This window comes from Lepeophtheirus salmonis, chromosome 2, assembly GCF_016086655.4.
Source record: "Lepeophtheirus salmonis chromosome 2, UVic_Lsal_1.4, whole genome shotgun sequence".
NCBI classification, from domain to species: Eukaryota; Metazoa; Arthropoda; class Copepoda; order Siphonostomatoida; family Caligidae; genus Lepeophtheirus; species Lepeophtheirus salmonis.
Window position 1 is genome coordinate 5,571,964 of NC_052132.2, and position 21,718 is coordinate 5,593,681.

At 33.8% G+C, this 21,718-nt stretch overlaps 1 pseudogene across 1 annotated transcript in view; it reads left to right on the forward strand.

The window, feature by feature from the left end:
- Positions 1–250: 250 nt before the first annotated feature.
- Positions 251–21,718, forward strand: part of LOC139907643 (NADH-ubiquinone oxidoreductase chain 1-like) — a 44,062-nt pseudogene continuing 22,594 nt past the window's right edge. Inside the window, exons 1-2 of the transcript XR_011784369.1 lie at positions 251–342; positions 1,490–1,690. The product of XR_011784369.1 is annotated as an NADH-ubiquinone oxidoreductase chain 1-like (transcript). The remainder of the gene's footprint in view (positions 343–1,489; positions 1,691–21,718) is intronic.

Here is a 21,718-nt window from a genome sequence, read left to right on the forward strand (position 1 = left end):
GGACCTTTGTGGGGTTAACAACCACATTTGGAGGCTTTCCCACGTGGGACAATTCACAGATATTTTTCCTTCGAGCGTTATCCATCTTCCAATGAAGATCGATAAACAAAACAATCAAAAAATAAATGTATGAAGTTTCTCACAACCTTTCATTTGACGCTAATTTTAGCTCTCTAGCCTTGGAAATTAGTGTTATACAACTTCAAATTCCATAAATATCAACTATGACGAGAAGTTGTCGAATGTGGACATGACTTTCAATCCCGAAAACGACAGACACTTGGCCATTGACATCTCTGAAGTCCCTTATATTGCTACCACGAAGCTAAAGACCTCCATCAGGTGTGAGATCGATATCTTGACCTGGACTGGTCGTTCATGCATCTTTTGTCTTGTGGAAGATGTTATTTGAAGTCAGTCTCAATTTAACTTAGAAACCCGGTACATTCGTATAAAAAAAGACCATAGAAACAATCAATCTTGACCCTTTCTAAGACACTTTTAGTTTTAGCTTTTTATTTTTTGATTTACACATTTAATAAATCAATACCAATGCACAAGGAATCAAACAGGGGTATTGTTACAGTGAGATGAACATATTGTAAATATAAATATTCGTCTCTCTTTTTATTTAATTTTTTAAGTTTGAATTTAATATGGGACTTTTTTTCACAAAATGGATTTTGAATCTTATTTATTAAAGGAATAATTGAAATTCGTTTGCAACTTTAAAAACGCTGCGTTGATTTTTTTTAATCATTGGAACTCTAGATACCTGCAATAAATACACAATGTTTAAAAAAAAATTACATAAGAACCTCAATACTTAACACGTTGCATGGGTCACTGTCACTTCAAATACAGTGCGGGTAACACACCAGTGTGCCATTTCAAAAATTTAAATCACTTCAAAAAAATATTGTACTTTTTAACACATTGAGTATATATGTGAATAAAAATAATATGTATATTTCAAAATTCCATGAATAGGACACTACCTTCAATAATTTCAATATTTATGATTGTGGAACCTGTAAACTCCCGCAATGCAGAAGATACGTCCCTAGTGATCATGGCACGCCGTTTAATTTTTACATTCTCAAAAAATTACACACGAAAAATGTATGGAAATACAAATTAAGCACTAAGATTTTTTAATGTTTGAACTATACATAGGAAGAAAAAACTATGACCTCAAGGGGGGGGGGGAGGAAGGAAAACAAAGTTACATTAATAGACTTCTATGTATCTGGAGTTCCATGGCCTACCAACCCTTAGGCTTATATTCATTTTACTGCAATTTTTCATATATCCTAGAACCACTCTATGGTATTTGCACTGATTTTGGTACATTATTATGAGGTTTTTAGTTAACCAATTGTAAAGTTCTGCACATTTGTGGAAATTTAATTATATCAGCTGTCGACTGCTATACATTTTTTTAACAAAAACAAGTAATTCAATATCATGATAGAGTAAATAATTGAAGTTGCGACTTTACCTCCCGCCAAAAATGCCTGAGGGATGGCGAAGACTTCAATAATCAACCTCAGAGTGGAAAACCAGCCAAGTTTAGATCCAACAACGTGGAATCAGCCCTCAAGGCCAATCCAAAGATAACGACTTTTTCCCAAGAAGAAGAAGAAGTTGTCAGTGACCAAAGTGTCCAGGATGATGAAAAACGTAGTTGGTAAGTCTCTCGGACATGTGATGAGGGCTCTGTTTATCTCATCACCTCCAAAAAGTCCAGTTGGACCGTTGTAGGCGCCTTCTAAGCAGCTTAAAGAACACTGGTATATGAATTCTCATCTTCTTTTATGTGAAGACCATCACTGTCGATCCAGTAATCAATAAGCAGAATTATATGTGTATTTACTTCAACATGCCCAACTATGAATCCTAGAGGGTATGAGCCACCAAGCACCTATTGATCTTTGATTATATTAGGAGTTGTGTCATCAACTAGGTACAAAATGCCGTCAGTGGGCTTTCCAAAGGGCTACAGGATGACTGTCACAGGCTACTTAAAGATTTAGGAGGCAAAGTTCAAACTATACGTCTTGAAGATCACCAAGGATTCCCTATATTTCTTACAATAAGCTGGTGCTCCCCAGAATCGAAATTCAAAATAGTTGAAAATCAAACTGGTCTATTGTACGAAATGTTGACAAATGGATTGGGCGGTTTTTAAAATGTCTCGATCTCCTTCTGTCACCCAATATACAAAATTCCGTGAAACTTGGGGACAATTTTTGAAAATTAGTAGCGTTTTTGCATTGCGGTCCGTTACCAGTTCAAAAAACTGTCAACAGATCCTTAAATGAGTCAGACACATCTGTCTGACGGTACATATCGATAAATGAATAACTATAAATCGTGTACAGAAAGTTCACCTCCCTCATTTTTCTCCAAGACAAGTTAATCAAAAGGAAAGTTCATCACAAAACATGTTCATAAGCATGAAAATCATCCCCAACATTTGGAATATTTCTTCATGAATAAAAAAATGAACCATGATTTTGTATTTTTTTTACCATTTTAATAATAATAAATTATGCTTTATAAAAATTTTATTTAACCCATAACCACAGATTTCAAATAATTTGACTCATAGCTTATGGATATTTCCCTAAATTAAATATAGATATATTACTAATTTAATTATCACTGCTAGTGACAATGGTCAAAGTGATGTCTTCTTAATGTTTAGACCCCTTCAGTGCCGGCGAGCATTATAATATAGCGCCTGTATATTATAATAAATGTATTATTGTCTATTTTTTTTAAATGTGTTATAAACTTCAAATAACATGTCAACATATTTGCATCAAAAAATTTGTCTAGAGGATAAGTCCATCTTTTAATTTGATCAAAAATATTGCCAACTCGAAATTTGTGAAGTAAATTGCTGAGAACATATTTTCGCTAGTTTTTTGTAAAAATATTATTTATTGGTATTGTAAAGAGCTACACACACCTACTAAGATTTTTTCTTACTTGCAAAAAAATAAAAAATATTATGGAAAATAAAGTAGTTTTTATGTTATCTTTCCTCGGGAGGAACTTTCCTTGTGATGAACTTTTTTCGGGATGAACTTTTCTTGCTGTGAACTGGCTTCATGATGAACTTGTCTTAGGATGAGCTTGTTCTTTGATAAACTTGCCTTGAGGTGAAAGGAGGGGGGTGAACTTTCCTTTAACTCCTATAAATAAGGCATAATTGCAGGCCATTTTCCATTGATGGCAGTTGGAGGCATATGTCAATTTTCCTGCAGGTAAATATGTACGTATTACAACTCAACCTTTAAAATTCTCGGTGTTAATTCGGTATTAACTTCATAAAAAGTATAGAATAAAGACGTGACAGCATAATACTGGCTTATGTCAATTCAAAATATATTATTTAAACATCACCTATGTTGATTTTTACTCAGAATAAGAATATCTCAAAGACATATCCATATAATTGAATAACAATCTTGATATTCTACTGATTTCTACTTCATATTTCATTTTTCCAAGTATCAAACTTTAAACTATGTCCACAAAGGAGAATCAGCTTATTTTGAATGTGTTCAAGAACATGGGGCCTCCCAGTTGCCTGTTCTTGATCCTTTTGTTTATTCCATCTAGGCAAAGGTCAAGGGAGCTTCCTGCAAAAGCCTAATGGTTTTGTGATATCTTTTCAGTCCACCACCAATGCCACATGGGCTGACTTTCAGAAGACTACGTTAGGTTAATGTAGTCTTCAGGAAGAGAGTCGAGGCCGTTATTGAGGCTGAGGGAGACCATATCGAATAAAAAATGGTAGATTTCAGTTATAATTTACTAGAAATAAGCTTAATTTGGTTCTCACTGTCTTTACAAACTATTTTTTAATAAAATTTGAAAAACAGTCTTCAGTTTAAACTTCAATATGACGCATTCACCAAATGATATTTGTCATAAGTTTTCCCCCTTTTTTGTTTGTTGTACTTTCCAAAAGAACATTTCTGCAAATATGTGCCCTTCATTTCATAATTTTTGCATGCCTTATGAGCATATTTTCATAATTTTATTTACTATATATTAATAGAACCATACATAATATATGTAACCATTTTTTTGCGATGAAATATTTCAAGGATAATGTTTAAGTGGATATCTTCTTCTTTTTTCCCCTATATATTAAACTTTTTAATAAGTAAACTTAACACACAAATTGGTACAAAAGTAGGTAATAATTATTACTAATGACTACATAGAGCCTGATAGATTAAAGTTTAAATACATAATAATATAAGTTATGATTGAAAAAAAGAAAAAACCATAAAAACAACTCCAGATTTTTACCCACCTCTTTTGAGGTGTGTAAGATATAATTTACAATTCAGTACTAAAGTACTCCCTGTCTTAATAATGAATATTTATACAATTGATAAAGTACTTTTCTCAATCCTTTTCTTTAAGTAGATATCTTGAAGAGGGGAGCCTAAAGTATGCCCTCACTTTTAATATTGTATTATGATGTTTATCCGACAAAATAATTTGAACATTCCCTCAGTTACAATAGGAGTAAATATTTATTATTTAAAAGTCTTGTGAACAAAATTTCGCTTCTTAGTTCATAAACTACAGGGAGCGGGGATCAGATTGTCGCCTACTTTAAACCTTGATAACTTGAAGACGACATTATCAAATAAAAAACTGGTTACCAAATAGGAAAGCTATTCTCGTCAGCTGACAATACGTAGTTCAGTTGCCATCATGCCGTCATCATATGAGAAGATAAAGAGCTATAAGTGGAACGAGGAGCTTTCGAGGTTCGCCGTAGTCATGGCATTGGTTAATAATGGAGGTGAAATCTCCAAATCAACGATTGCTTCAACCTTAGGAGTGAATCTACGGACTGTTCAGCGTATCCGTAAGAAGCTAGAGGACACCTGGGATGTTGATGCCACCATAAAGAGGGCATCCAACGAGGAGGGCGCCGACAGGAAGGTCAGGGACACCGACTTTGTCGACAAGGTGAAGAAAATGGTTGAGGATGACCCTATCAGGTCCATGAAGGCCATGGCGAGGGATCTGGGCTGCCCTGGGTGTGGCAACAGGACTCAGCACCCTACTATGTGTCCAAAATCTCCATGCAGTGGTTAACCAAGAACCAAGGATTTTTGGGCTCCTAACTCTCCCGACCTTAATCCTTTGGACTATTTTGTCTGGGGCTATGGCGAGAGACATACCAACAGACATCCCCATAGCACCAAGGCCAGCCTGATGGACTCCGTCAAGGAGGTATTCGGCAATATTGGTCCATTCCTGGATGAGGGTAGGCTTCAGAGTGTCTTTGGAGGGGTGGTACTTGGTAAAATCCCTAGTCTGAAGGATGGATTACATAGAAAAGTCCATAGGATTCAGGTCAGGGCAGACAGGAGGACACATATCATTTCTCAAAAAGCCCTTAAAATGTACTTTTCATAATTCTTGCACACTTTTATCCGTTTGAAAGCCTTTGCTGAAGGTGTAAGGGGCATCACCAAATGTCTCCTTGAGCAGTTGAGGGACCTTGACGGCCCACATGGGCTTGTAGAAGTGTTGGTTGATTCTCACACTCTCCTCAATAAATATGAGGTGCACCTTCTTTCTGTCTAACATAACAGAGGCCAATGACAAAACCATGACACTGGCCGGCTTTTGTTACTAAGTGATGATGCTGTACTTTTAATGTATGCTTCAATGGTCTTGCTTAAAATACAGTTATTTTGAGTGTTATGAATAGCCTCAACTTTGCCAAAGTTTTCTGTTTCATTATTTGTGCGTCAGATTGTTTCTATTTATTTATTCTATCAACTGTGAGAATTAATCACTATAACAGAGTACTTTTAAAAGATTATAGTTAGTAAAACTATAATCTTACTAAATGATTAGAGAGTCTCGTTTCGTGGAAGAGGAGGGCTATTTGTATCTAGGGAGGATAAAACAAATTAATCTGTTCGTTTAAAATTATGTAGAGCGTCAAAAAATCTTTAATGGGATAACTATGATATTAAGTATGTATATAAATTGATGGCAGTTTTTTTTTAAATCTTCTAAAATGTCCAAAACAAGATTGTTCTTTTTTTTTCTCCACAAACATTTATTTATTTCCCAATATGTCGATATTTAAACTTTATACATTTGTAATTCGTTATATTATTCCTTGATACAGGTTTTCCAAACCCTCAGGTGAAACTTGTTTCTAAGCTTTTTTCTATTAATTTTTAAGTTATCTTCTGAGGTTGCTGGCACATTTTAATTGAGTTCCCTCTAAACTAAAGATCACAAATTTTCGATTAGAGAAAAGTTAGAACTGTTGGCGGGCCACTGAAATAAACTTGAATGCTATTCTTGTGTTTTTTTGTTTTTTTTTTGAGTGGTGATCTGGAGCAACATTTTGCTGGAGAATTGCCTTTGATATTTCATACAACATTCTCTTCTTGAGTGGGGGCAATTTTCTTGGGTACGAGACAATGCTGATATCAAAGACTCATTCAAGATCTTTATCACATAGTATTCGACTGATACAGTTTGCTTTGCAGAATCAAGTGCAGGTCTGATGGCTATTACTGCCCAAAACTGATTCTTCAGAGGAAATTTCATTTTTGGATTTGGTTCCACATCACCTTAATTTTTAGCTCAAACTCGATCTCTTGCGAAATTAGTCCAGTGTTGACGTTCACAGAAGAAGGGAAATTGAGTTTTCCTTTAATCTCCGAAAAGTTTGGGCTACTGACTAGGTTTGTAGGGGGAAATAGTCAAAGTAGGTGAGCACAAATGACTTGGACATTGGATGACCCATTGCAGTCAATCTCGAAGCAAGTTTCCTTGTAGATTGTATTTGTGCCGTCAAAGATTTAGCAATCACCAGTTTGGCAATTTCGTGAATTTTTTTTCCCTCCCTCAACCATCTTGATTAACAAGACATTGCCTAGCCTTAACTTTTCTCAAGCAATTTTCAATGGTCTTTCAAGGTATCCTTAAACTATCTGCAATATCTCTCTTGCTTGATTCACCCTCGGTCAAATCAACATCCTTATCCCTTGTCTCCAAGGAATGTTCCTTCACCAAGTCTGAGATTAAATTTATAAGACTTGATTAGAGTTACTTTTTCAGCTGCAGCTAACCAAATTCAATTTTTCCAGTTGAAAAATGACATTTGTATATATATTCGAAAGTAATTTTTTAAATACCACCATCAATTTTTGGACATACTGAACGGCGATAAGGCCAAGTCTTTTGAGTTTGCATCTTCAGTTGTCACCCAATGAAGGAAACATCGATACAAACCTGACTTGCACTTTCTCCCAGGATTGAATCAAATACTTTATAGAAGGATTTCATACCCCAGATCCGTACATTAAGATTGGGAGGACAATAAATATGTAAGGTTTGATCATGAACGGAGGGTTACACGTTTTGGGACTTCCTTTAGTGATCCTTAATTTCCAATTGACCTTCCTTCTTTGAATGTGTATATACTTCTTAAAATCAAAAATACGATAATTGTACATTCCTAGCCCTTAGTATTCGTCTACCACGTTAAGATTTGGATGGCTGAACTCTTTTTGGGAGAAAGGAAGTAGGGGACACATTACCTAACGTTAATAGACTCCATATTATTTTTTATGTTGAAGCACCACATATATCAACAAAAAAAAATCTCTTTGGAAAAAAGTATAAATATTTGAATAAAAAACAAAAGGACAATAGAAGTAAGCTAAATGTACGATTTTTTCCTACAGTTCCTGCGAAAGGAAAGTATGATAACCTTTTTTAGAAAGCCTTTCCAAGAATTGCAATAATAAAAAGTTCTGAATAACTCGTGGGGCCTTTTAATTCATTTTTACATACTTGTATATATATATTTTTTGCACGTGAAGAGCATTATGAATTGACGTCATTTGAAGAAATCCTTGTACTGAGAAGCTCAAAGGAAAAAAGAACAAAATAATTTAATTTTCATTAATATTTTATATTTGTGTTTTGCAAGAAAGTTGACATTTAAAAATACACGAGGGAGGGGGGATAATGAAAATACAGGAATTACACATGCAAATATATATTTAATTAGATGTAATTAGATTTGGATTGGTCGAGTATTTCTCGAACTCGAAAAGCAACAACAACAACAACTAAATAATGAGAACGTGCCTCAAATATCATTTGAAAAAACTGGACTAAACTCGTACATGAATGATCTAGACTCGAAATATTTGAGTATAGATTAATTTCATCTGGCTCCAAGATCAGATTGATCTTGGAACCAGATCCAAAGAATCCAGTTACAGTTTAAGTAAACTTTTATTATAGAAAAACGTCCGAGACCCAAAAACTTTTACGAATCTTAAAAAAAGATCCAAGGGATTTTCCGGATCTTAAAAAGCTTATAGTATAGTTCAATAACGATAGGACGGGTAATTGATCCTGATTCAAAGTACTTGACTACGATATAAGGTTGTTTGTATCCCAGATAATACAACCTTCAAATACTCAAACTTAAAACGGATCTTAAAAAGATCTGAGGGATTTTCTGGATCTTAAAAAAATCATAGTTTTGATAATTACCTCATCCAAGCTTAAAAAAGATACTAACTACAGGGTGCAGATTGCAAAAGCTATCTTTGCCGCGAAAATGATTATTTTCAAACTCAATTTTTTCTCCAACCACTTATCAGATTTAAAAAATACAACCAGAGTCTGAAGTCTAACTTATTTTATCTAATAAAATCACCTCTAGCCTCAATTACAATTTCTATACGAGATCGAAAGTCCAAGAAGGCCTTTCCACTTGATGCTGCCTTGGGTAATCCAGGAACAATTATTTTAATTTATGTTTTTTTTTTCGATGATACAGATATAAAAACTTAATCTGCAAATATACAATTTCTTACATTTGTTATTTGATGAGTAGTTGACTGCCTTATAATTAAAGTAGTCAAACTGACTTAATTGGAGAACAATTTAGATTTTATCAATTCAATAAAATTAATTTCTTTGACACATACCTTCACTCAACTCGATTTAGCTCAAATCTCCAAAAATCGTACCCGACTCGACTCAATAATTAATTAGTCGGATCCAATACTAGTTTTAATGTATTACAACTAGGTATGTAACTAATAGAAGATGGTTGATATATACGACTGAATCGGAAAACCTTTACATTTTCAATCTAGAACTTTATGAAGATGTATTTCAGCAACCAGTTGTAATAAAATGAAAATAACTAATATGATGTCTTGGCTTCCCGAATCATCGATATAACCTCCTTGGAAGCAATGATAGCTTCCAGTCTTGTACCCTTTGTGGATGTAGTCCTCAGACATGGTATCCAATGCTGGTTGACGGTGTCCTTGAGGCTATTGATATTTGGGTGATGGACGTTGCAGCCCATAGACTAAACATGCACCTAAAAAGTGAAGTCCAATCGGTTGGTATCTGGTGAGTAATTGCCCACATTTTCTTTGGCCAGAAAGGCAAGATGTCCTCCAACCACTTTTGGTCTTTTTTGGACGTGTGTGCCGGCACACCATCCTTCTAGAAAACCACGTTATATGTTTGTAGGAGATCCCAACTGTTTTGCAATCTCCGTTGGTTTCTTATCAGAGTCCAAAAGTGCACGGACCGTACTTCGTTGGTCATGTTCAGATGGCATTTCCTCGGCTTCTAAGACACTTAGGAAGATCTAGTTTTTATTGTTTATTTCAGTTTTTGTTTGTTTTTAGTATTTGACCGGAAGAATCTGACAGCATTTAAAAAAACCTTGATTTATGTAGCAAAAACGAAGTGTAAAGATTTTTTAACTGCACTCAGTATTGGGCAAAATATCCAATGTTTACATCGTATTGGTATGGGAGAAAATTCTTAAAATTTATATATTTTATATGATGTTATCTGGAAAAAGATTGGGATGGGGAAAAAACGGAATAATTTTTGTAGCCAGGGAATGTTTAATACACAGTCTACTCACAATGATACAAAACATGTTCTATCGGTATGTAAAAATAAAAAAAATAAACCAAAAATGAACCTGGTAATCCTGACAATTTGAAGAATGTTCGGTAGGAGAGCAGCTCAGCTGTCAATACGCATTATTATATCAGCTGTAAGCAGCAACTAAGAGAGGAAAGAAACAAACACAAATACAACTCTTAATATATAGCAAGGACTCGAATTACTCCAATGACGATCCTCAATTATACTCAGAGACCAACAAGAAAAATCAAAAAACATATTCAGATTGCTTTCTACGGCATATTTTATACACCTTCTTTTAAAAAAAAAAAAGTGGGACACGATTTAAGTCAGGAAAAATATCTCAAAATTAATTTTGAGTTATCAAGCTAGGGATATAAAAATGCTCTCAGATGCCTCACGACAAATCAATTAATTCATATTATATGGCTGATTAGTGAATATTTTATATTTCCTTAGTTACAGATATCTTTTCCTTGAAAAGATATTAATAAATTTTTTAATTTTTTTTTAATTATCGTTTCCCTAGAATAAGTATATTTTGGAAAATTGTATACACTTTTAATTAGGACAAAACGAATTGGAAAGGACACTCGGTAGAGCACAAAACCTCTGCCTAACATCAAATTGAGTTATGAATCTCAAATTTGTTCTAAAGTTATGGTCGCTTATGTATACTTTACATTTTGTGCTACCTTGACCTATCAAAGTTACAATGCCTCTTACTGGGACCATATATAAACTTCGTAGCAAGTTAGATCATAATCAATTAGGACTTTATGTAAATCATTCGTTGACTGCAGAGGTGTTCCTTTCTGCTGCATTGATAGTATTTAATGTTAGTGGATAGTGACTATTCCGTGTGGTCCTATTTATTTACGGTGAATCATCGAGTGTATACTTGCCCCTGAAGAGGACTTCTTTTGTTTTTTCTTGCTTAAATCGAAACCCGGACATCTCGGAGCGTGATTTGGAATTCGTTCCTCTTATTCGGAGAATCAAAGCTAAGGAATCAATTAATTGTCTCCTTTTTCTTTTCTTCGTTTTTCCTTCTTTTCATACTTACAATTTTGAAGAAGCGCCTTCTGTACTTTATTTTCATCTCTAGTTAAGATACCTGATGAGCCAAGAGATAAACCCCCCTCATAAAAACGTACACTCTTTGAACTCTCAACGAAAGCAATATGCCACCCTCCTTAAAAGAGGATGCAGCATTGATAAAGGCTGTGATGCTCAAATGAATTTGAGTTGCGACTTCAAGTGGGAAATTTTTGTTCTCATTCTTGAGGATGTTGATGGAAAGGCTTTATAAGCAGATAATGTTAAACATGTTGACATTTATGATGTTGCTCTGCAGTTCGGCTTCAAAGAGCACGAAATTGCTGGGGCCAACCCTAGATTTGGAAGTGGCCAGGTTTGTATATATACAAGGTTCCCAATTGATATTTGAGGTAGACTTAAGGAGCTACAAAATCCTCAAAAGTTGAAAATTAAAAATATGGATGGCATACTGGAGAATGTTTATTTTAAATGGAAAGGAATAGACAAGCTCTCCCAGAACAAAAAGAAAAAAATGGTACTTACTCTTATCAATATTTTCAAACGGGTTGATGAATCAAAAATTGTCTCCTTCATGGAGTAATTTGGTGATGTATCGAACCACTATCCGAAAAATAATCTGACAGATAAAAAAGCCAAAGTAAAGTATTCAAATTACAGATAAATTTGGAGAGATAGCGATTATATCCTTCAAATAGATACAAATCTGTCCTCCGTCCGCCAAATTGTGCCAGTTCAAGGTCAGTTGGTCAAACTTAAATTTTCGGGAGTCAAACTCCTATGCCAAAGGGCCTTCAATTTTGGTCATATTAAGCAATATTGTTCTCAAAAAAGGATGACCACCTTTGAATACGAAAAGTGCTAAAAAAACAAAAAACAGTATCAGAACGCCGCATGTCATCCGAAGTAGAAAAAGACCCTGATAACATTAGTTCTAATGCCCAAGCTATTACCCCTTCCATAGAACCTGATTCATTGCCTGAGGAGGAGGGATTGCTTGAGGATACAAAATAGTAGCGGCTTCGAACACCCTCTCACCTGCCCTAAAGACTAAAGCAAAGTACCACATGAGGATCCTAATGCTGATTATATTACCCCTCCAAAGAACCATCTTCGGTGCCTCAGGAAGAGGAACTGTCTAAATACAAAGGAAACGCCCCACAAGATGGAGAGGTTGCGAATAATGACCCCTTCAGGCATTTTATCATCGATGGGAGTTATGTTAGTAGTTCTCAAATTGAAATTACAACAAGGAAGTGTTCCTGTGTGTGAACATGCCCAACAATAGCCTAATCCGGCAATCTGATGGGGTCCTTTCTGATGAGATATGCAAAAGGAGAAGTAAGGTTAGTCCTAGCAAACCCCATCTATATTTGTTACAGGGAATTGGAACATCCTACCCGTTCCCTATCGATAGCTAAAAGAAATAAGCCTGACATGTGTCATTCTCCTATAAGGAGTGGAAAGTAATCAAGGGATTTTGAATTCTCACCTGTGGCTTCATGGTCTTGTTTTTTTGCTTTATTTCTAATTCGATCATTATGAATGACGATCTAGAAGCTTTTTATTCTCTTAATCGAGAACAGACCAGAATCACAGATTTTTATTTGGAACCATTATTGAATGATTTTATATCAAATATGGGCATTAAAAAATACTTCCTTTCGAACCCAGAATTATTAGAATGGAATTCTCTCACTCAGTACAAGAAACAGGGGAAATTAGAGTTTCATTCGGTCTGAATTCCTTCTGATGATGAATAATTCTTTGAACTTTTTGTGAAAACTGGGAAAACAATAAAAAATCAGTGACCTTTTCGTAGGTCATGTGAATAACGACTTCAAGAGTAATATGGTTGAAAAGTGATTTTTTTTTAATATTCGAGGGGGTAAAGAACGAAAATCTCGGCATGCTTTAATGAAAAGTTTACTCTCAATGAAACCAGGTATAATAATCTGTTTACAAGATGTTACGTCACGTGTGTCTCTGACAGTTGTTCCTTTTGCTCTTTCTGCCTCATTTGATTCAACACCCATGATGTTGAATGGTGATTCAAATGTAGATTTGGACAAATAGCCCAATATTCATCAAAACAAGCCTAATCTCAAGTACTTATTTGTCAACTAAAATTGGTAGATGTGTTAAAGTTTATTAATGAAGGGAGTGCAATATCTCGGAGAAGTGGGCGACATTCATCAAGGATTGATTTAGCTTTGGTTTCTTTATCCGTGTTGAACCATCATCTGACTATAAAATAATTGAGCTTTATCTACGTACCCTAGATCACACAGTAAATTTAATTTATCAATTAATTATCGTTCTTGGAAATGACGTTTTCAGGAATCATAACAGAACTAGATTGAATCCTTCTTACAAATGTAATTTTTCTGCTAAACGGGCTGTAGGAACTCTTAATGGACTTATTCGTTCCTCAATACTGGAGTTTCTGAAATACTCCAAAGATGGACTTGTGAAACTACAAAAGTATGTAGATGAAGTTTTAGAAAAGTGTTCCCTTTTCATTAGAACCTATACTTCTGACGTGATCAATGCTCTCAACAATTTCTGAGATCTCAGAGGAAGAAATGGAGAGAAGAGTGGAAAAAGAAAATTGTAATACGTATCGCCTTAAAAAGTTGAAACACACAGACTACTCTTCAGCCTTAGTCAATGAGGGGAATTATGTACAAGGGAAAATATCAAACTGGGGAGGGGGCTTCCTAAGCTTTACTGGAGGCTCACAAAAAAAGGAGGCTAGCGATGCCATACGTCTAAACACTCCCTCTGATAAATATTTTCCTTTAAAACTTAACTCCTTGTCGAATTGAAAAAATAAATTAACCCATTTACTCATTCAAAACCTGCGAATAAAATTTAAAAATTCCCATACACGTCAAAAGCGATTGATCAAGGACGTTGCTAAAAATCTGTGCTATAAAGTATTTCGTTCGTTTTCTTCCTTCCAGCAATTTTACACAATCCGTAAAGACGTTTATCCATTTCTCTGTATCCCAAATGACATGGTTTGCGGATGTCGAAACAAAGGCTTTACCATTGATATTATCTTTGGATAGCCTTTATTACTAAATTTTCATAGTATAATTCGGTATTGAGCATTATCATTGGGAATGGCTAAGGTATGGAACTCAAGATACTTGGAACAAAGACCGTATTTTTCCTTCTCTCAAATAAGTATTTTTTTCTTATACAAGACTGGGTAGCAAAACGTAGACTTGAGAGATTGCTTAAGAAATACCTAAATATATTTTTTTTTCATTAATAGAGGCATTCCGAGTCAAGTGTATACACCCTTCTACCATCACCATCACCGATTTTTATAAGCTTTGGTCAGGATGTTTATCCCTTCAAAGAAACGATATCTCTAAAATTTTAGACTTGTGGATGCGCGAGTGACTGTTTGGGAGTCCCTCGAAATTTAGCCCCCTTTGAAAGACCATCATACTTGAGTATACCATTCCTCATTTTAGAGTAAGCCAATTTTTTTTTTTTTCAATTAAAATATTTTTGAGAGTACGTACTTCAATTTATATTTAATAAAAAAATGGCGAAAAATATTATGAAAACATTAAGTATTAAAATTAGGGGCCGACCATGCTTCAAAATTGAGTTGGCCAATTTTTTGTAAGAACTTTGACTTACTCATATTCTATTGGCGTGCAAAAAATGAGAGTAGGATCACCTTCGTTCAGGCCTAAACTGGAAAAGGCCATCATCACCATATTAGTAAATTCCGTCTTATTTACTAGATATAAAAAATGTATTAATCATTACAAGTTTTGTAATGCATATGAGTCTACTGCACTTTCTAACTTGTATTATTGTAACATATACACGTATTTGGGTTGTTTTTCCTTGTCTTAGCCTGTTTAATCATGATTTGGTTGGATTTATAATTTGAATCTTATAAATTATTGGAACATATGGGTTGAAAATAATAGAGTACCTGTATTTTCTTGTAGATAGATATTTGGATTTTTATTGATTACATATAGACTCATTCGTCTTTTAAATTTAGTAATAAAGTATAAATTATAAAGTAAATAATTTGTTAAAATATAATCGTATTAAATTGGTTACTTGCATCGTTCGTTAATATGGTTTTGGCAAAAGAAAGATATCTTAGAAAATATTTTGTAGATCCCAGAAACATTCACACGAAAAAATATTATGGAAAATATATTCGAAAAGCCTCTGAACCTCTCCTGAGACAATTGCCTTTGTTGCTAAAGCCTGGAAACAGGCTTTCCTCTGGATGTAGAAAACAGCTTCCCCGAATAAAAATAATGAAGAACAGGATTCTCCAATACCAAAGCTGGAAATTATTAACTTCCTTGAAGGAATATCAGTCACAGCAAGTGAAACTTTTTCTACAGACGACAATGTGTTTGAGAAGAGCAGTAAAATTGAAACTTTAAACTGTTCATTATCTGTACTTGGAGAAAGTCCAATAGATCTACGAAAAGCTGCCATATCTAAAAACGATACAATTTCTAAATGGAATGGAGTAAATTAATCTGTAAAAAAGAAACTAGACTTGATTCCATGTCGTAGTGTGATACATACCCCAAGTACTACATTATCTATGGAAAATTGGATGCCTCAAGTCATTGAAGGACTCAAAAAGAAATACGAGCATTCAACTACTACCGAACAGACTCAGATACTGACAATATTCCCTGCAACAATGAGCGTGAGAGCAATGGTGCAGTAATTTAGCTACTCACAACGAATGACATTACAAGCAAGCAAAGAAATTGCTAAATGAGAGAGGTATGTTGTCATCTCCTAACCCAAAGCAGGGAAAGGAAATATCAATTGATGTAGTGAATAAAGTAGTCGAATATTATCGTTCTGATGAATCAAGCAGCATATTACCCGGGGAAAAAGACTGTGTCATTGTACAGAAACATTACAAAAACGGTTAATTGTGAACAATTTGAGTGAACTATTTCGTAATTTTGGGATAGTAACCGCGATTCATGTATAGTTTTTTCGATATTCGCTTCTCTCCAACTTTTAGGATGCGTTTTTGCTGGTGCAAGTCGGACACACAGTATGTATGTCCGTTTGTACTATTTACTGAAATGTAAAACTTATGATCATGGGATCGAAAATGCAGGAGATGGTGGAATATCACTCCTGCCGTCACGTTATAACTTCTTTAGTCTGTAATCCTGTTGATTCTTTCGTAAATGGGAAAATTGCTGAACAACTGAATTAGTCAAGGATAAACCGCTCGACCACTTTGAGGAAAATAGTGTTGATAAAGTACAGTTTCAGGAGTGGATATCAACGGATAGGTCAAAGCTTACTAGTATAGTACTTCCAATCCAAAATTTCGTAGAAATATTTTAGGACAAATACGACTTCATTGCTTGGGCACAAAGTAATTTTTTGAATTAAAAAAATCTCAAATTATGGAAGGTGAATTTGTTGGAATTGAAGACTTTTCTGAAAGTTACAGCTTTGTAGTACAGGATGCTGCTCAAGGTTTTCATTAGAATTCCTCACAGGCAATGAGGCATTCCTGGATCTTTTATTACAAAAAAAAAAAAAAAAAAAGGAATCATTGCCATGATACATTCACAATTATTTTCACCTACAACTGTCATGATGTAATTACAGTACATTTGTTCCGACGCAAACTAATAGGTTATTTGAAGGCCACGTTCGGATTCATTAAAAAGATGTTTTACTTTTCCGACGGTTGTTCAGGTGAATACAAAAATAGTCAAACTTTTTTAAGCTGATATGTCACGATGTGGACTTTCATATCCATGCTGAGTGGTATTTTAAACTATTAAAATTATGGACAATTAAAAGAAAAGCCAATACAGGGAATCAAATCACTAAACTGATTCATTTCTTCCGATTTGTTTCTAACCATTTAAAATCAAGGAAGTGTGATTTTTGTACTCATGCCAACTACAAAATTGAGCAAACATTTTTAAAGAAGAGGTTGAACAGTGCAAAAACCATATCAGGTACACAGAAACTTCATGAATTTGTACCTGAAACAGATACATCCCTTAGAGTTCTGGAGTACAATGACGCAGCTGAGTCAAGATTTGAATGAGTGGATCATACTGGATACTACTCTGGAAAATAAAAATCTGCTTTATATAATTTAAAAAAATTTAGCAAAACTTATACTTTAGTACATTGAAATAATTAATTATTTTATTTTGATAAATATGATAAATGATACAATATCAATTTTGAAAAATGGCTGGAGTGGCATTTTATATATTTTACAATAATGTTTTAGTATTTTTTATTTTGCACAAAAAAATGTCTATGGACATCCATGCCTCAAGGTATACTACATACCTTCGCCATTTTTTGGATTTTGATAGTTAGTTCTTCCAAAAAATTAAATACAAAGATGCATTTTCCCAATTCTTTTTTTGATATTTAAATTTTGTTAAGTCTCCTTGTACAATTTGATCATACTGATTACTTGGACACATTGAGATCTTTCAGGACCTTTTGAATGGTCCTACAGCTCTTCCCTTCCAAAGGAAGAAAAATGATGGCGCGTATTGGTTTTATGATGTCGTTGTCAGAGGCTCAAAAACATGTTTATAATTTGTTTTGTTTAACAAGAAACAAAGGCGAGCGAAGCATATACAACCAACAGAATCAAAAAATATACACCCGTTTTGGAGAAATATTATGTTGAATTTAGAGTCCTAAGACTTATTGGTCACCCTATTAATATATGTGGAAAAATTACAGGTCAGGGACTTAATATTTTTGAAGTAATTATAATCAAATTGTTTAATTTTTCAAAGCCACAATGTTTTTGGAATCGTGAAAACAACGACTTAAGTACTACATAATTTAAAAAAAATAGTTTTTTCTTCAATTTAAAAAATTATCAATTTGGATTAGACTACCTAAAAATGATATACTTTCAGTGCCATTGTGGTCTTGGATCCCAATACTAAAATTGCAGGGGTCCTCATCTCTCCCCCCCCCCCTCCAAAATTAACAATAATAATAGCTTCCAAATACCAAAATTCTTCCTATGCACAGGGCCTGTTGTAGCAAGAGCAGAGTCTGAAATAAAGATAAAAAACTTTTTTTAAGTGTATTTTTTAAAATAAGAATATAGCTTAGAACCTTTTTTATTTATTTATGCAACTTATAATGGCTACTACATAGCCTTTCAATTTAAATCTATCAATATATGATTATTTCATTCTCAGAACTTTAAAATATCCCTTGATCCATCTCCCCTAAAAATCCCAAAAATCAACACTGAAATCCACAAAAAATAATAATAGTTTACGGAATGTCAATATAATTGAACACTCACCTTGAATCAGTTATATTTCAGATTCTTCTTCACCTTTTAAATATATCTGATGATAAGTGTATAAAATCCTTTTCTGTATGTGTTGTAAGCCTATTATTGATGAACATTTTTCGTTTAAAGTTTCGATATGCAGGTTATAAGCTTTGATATTCCAAAATCTTACGAAGGGGTAAAATCAGTATATATGGATCAAACATGTAACTTGTTGTCTTCTTTGGTTTAAAAAAACATTTCTCAGATAGCATTAAGATCGTTGTCCAGTTTGAAAGAACTCCATTCTTACTATTCAAAAATCTCAGAAATGGCTGAAAGAAAAAAATCAATCTGTGGAAAAACTAATCTGCCCTCCTTTCTAGTCCAGATATCAACCCTCTCAACAATTTTGTATGTAGTTATCGAGAATCAAAGGTAAAGGTTCATTCATATCAGAATTTGATATCTCTCTGCAATGCCTTTGGTGAAGCATGGATGGAACTTTTGAAAAAAAAACGCATCTGTAAAGCTTGCAACTCGTTTCACTCTCGTTTATCAGATGTATCGGTTAACAATGGGCGTTATATTGAAAACCTAATTGATACAAAATAAACTCAGTGTCTGGAACTTTTATTTTTACTTTTTTAAATATAAATTTGTCTGGTGAATGATCGCGTACAATTCATGAACAACCCTGTATGGATTATGTATTATCCCTAAGTAATATGCTACTGATAAGACACATTAACTTCTAAGGCTTTCTCCTTTTATTCAATTGTTTTTTACTTAATAAAAACCGAGGGAAAGTTTGTATGCTCTATGAGCAAATTTAGGTCTTGTTTAAAGACATTCAAAAGAAATGGGTTTTTAATTTTTGTGTATAGGTAAATTGCAATTTATTCGTTAAATTACTAGCGGTAGTACCCAACATTGTCCAGAGTTAATAGGCAACAACGTCCAACAGACAAAATTTCTTTTAAAAATTAAAGAAGTTAACTACTAAAGAAATCCTTAGTGTTACTCACCGTTTCTTATGAGCACAATCAAATGTAGTTACTCAATACAGAGATGTTATCTCCTTAAGAATGTACGAATAATGATAAGGGTTTTAGAAAAAATAATAATATGACGTTATGACTGATGAGTAGAGTTGAGTTTATTGTAAGGAAAAAAAAGCGCTGGGATAATATGGAAGAAATACAAATGGTACCACTGAATTAAGATCTTTGTTAAAATAAATGTGATTTTTTTTTGTTGGGGGTGAAATTGAGTTACTGCCTTAAAGAGGATGAGCTTCTACATATAGCCTAAGTTCAAAAAAATTATCTTAATTATATTGTTATGTATTTTTAAAACAATTTATACAAAAGATAGGCAATAATGCATACTTCAGAGTGAGAAATTAAAACCCCTACAATCTAAAAAATAAATAAAAAAAAGAAGAAAGACTACATACAACAACCGTTTTTCCTTTTCTAATTTTTAAAGGTAGTTTTCTTCATTACAAGCTACTTAATGCTACTGATGAGCTACGGAGTATTTTAGTCTCTAGAGCACTAACTGGCAGAACGTCAGCTACACACGATCAATACTACATACAAACCACCTTTGAGAATACATTAATTTACTACTAAGGTTAATAGAAATACAAAGTTAGACCATCATGTAATCGGGCCTGCTAGATTTTTTCAACTTTATGCATTGTACTGACTATTGGCCAAAACAGACGGCTTTTGACGTCATAGAGAATAGAAAAGGTACCAAACACAAACTAACAAACGACCAAAATCAAGAACTGGGAGAACCTTGTGGCCCAAGCGAGAGAAGTTTGGTATCCTTGGACTATGATATTATATTTTATTTACATTTTACAAATAAATATATTAAATAATCATTATTATAACGATAATGGTACTAGGAAAACTACCCTGGAGAAGATTGTTCGTGGAAGATTGGGCTGCAGATAATTGCCATGGAGGAAAGTTGCCCGTATTTTGTTCAAACTTCATGATGAATAATAACACATTAAAAATTCCCTTAACATTATTTATGACAAATATCTATTTTTTGTTCCATCCCCCAAGGGAGTAACTTCAAGTCTGAGTAATATTATTGTATTACAATTTACTTGCAATTTTTACATTCAATACAATCTTCTAAGAAATGGATCGAAAGTATTGGTAAGAAGGGGGAAAAAAATATCTTAGGCCCTTTTAAAATATGATTGAATAACCTCTGCCCTCGGATCAAACCCAGGGTAGATGTGCATTGCACGAAAAAGTATAAATCCTCCCATCTGAAAATAGATTATAAAAACAAAATTTAATTTTAAGGAAACGATGAAAGAGAACTTGAAAAGAGATTTAATCAATCTCAATGCAAACTCATTATGAGTGGGATAAATTTGGAAAATAGAATGATATTGCTAAAGGAATAAACCTGAAGTTTCTTTCCTCAAAACCCTACCGTTACATTCAATCCAGTGGTCTACTAACAGTTCCTAGTCTAACAATCCTCAAACGGTGTATCCGAAATTTTAAAAGCCCAATGTTTAGTGCATTGGGCTTGAGAAAATTTCATTAATATATATCTACATTAGTACTTTCTAGATAAAAAATGACTGTTTTTCATTCAAAAATACATTAAAATATACGTACAGAATGTGTTGTGTCGATCCTTATAAAGTTCCTTGATGGCTTCATTCAATTTTTTTTTCTTTTTAATCAGTTCAAGTACTGACATTGTGAAGGACCACCACTAACGAGGAACGGTACCAAGGACTGATACAACCAGTCTTAAGACTGGATTAAATAAATAAGCACTGACATAGCACTACATACAGACAAACTTTGTTTTATAATTTTATATAGCTATCATTTCATTTATTATATACAATCAGGAGTATCCAGTATTCCTTGCAGTTTTTAAGCGTCGACAAAACGACCTGCACACTTTGCTTTAATAATATAGGCATATGTATCATCAACAAAAAAGCAAGTTAGAATGATTTTTCTAAAAAATGAATGTGGATTACATTTGTATTCTTTGAAATGAGACTTAAATCAATTGAAATTAGTTTCAAGAATAAATAAACGAAAAATTGTTAGATTTTATTTCAAAGGTCATACGGGAACGGCATAAGTTTTTAAATCTTATAAAAGTTCTAAAGTATAGTTAATATTCTTGGGTATCTTAACTTATCACACACATTTTATAAACAAGACCTATAATATGCATCGGAATAGGCCAATCAAAGGCCTTAAACATATGTAGTGGTCGCTGGTGTAATATGGACCCCTGAAGCACCTAATATACATATTAATAATGATTGCCCCCCCAAAGTGAAGAGGG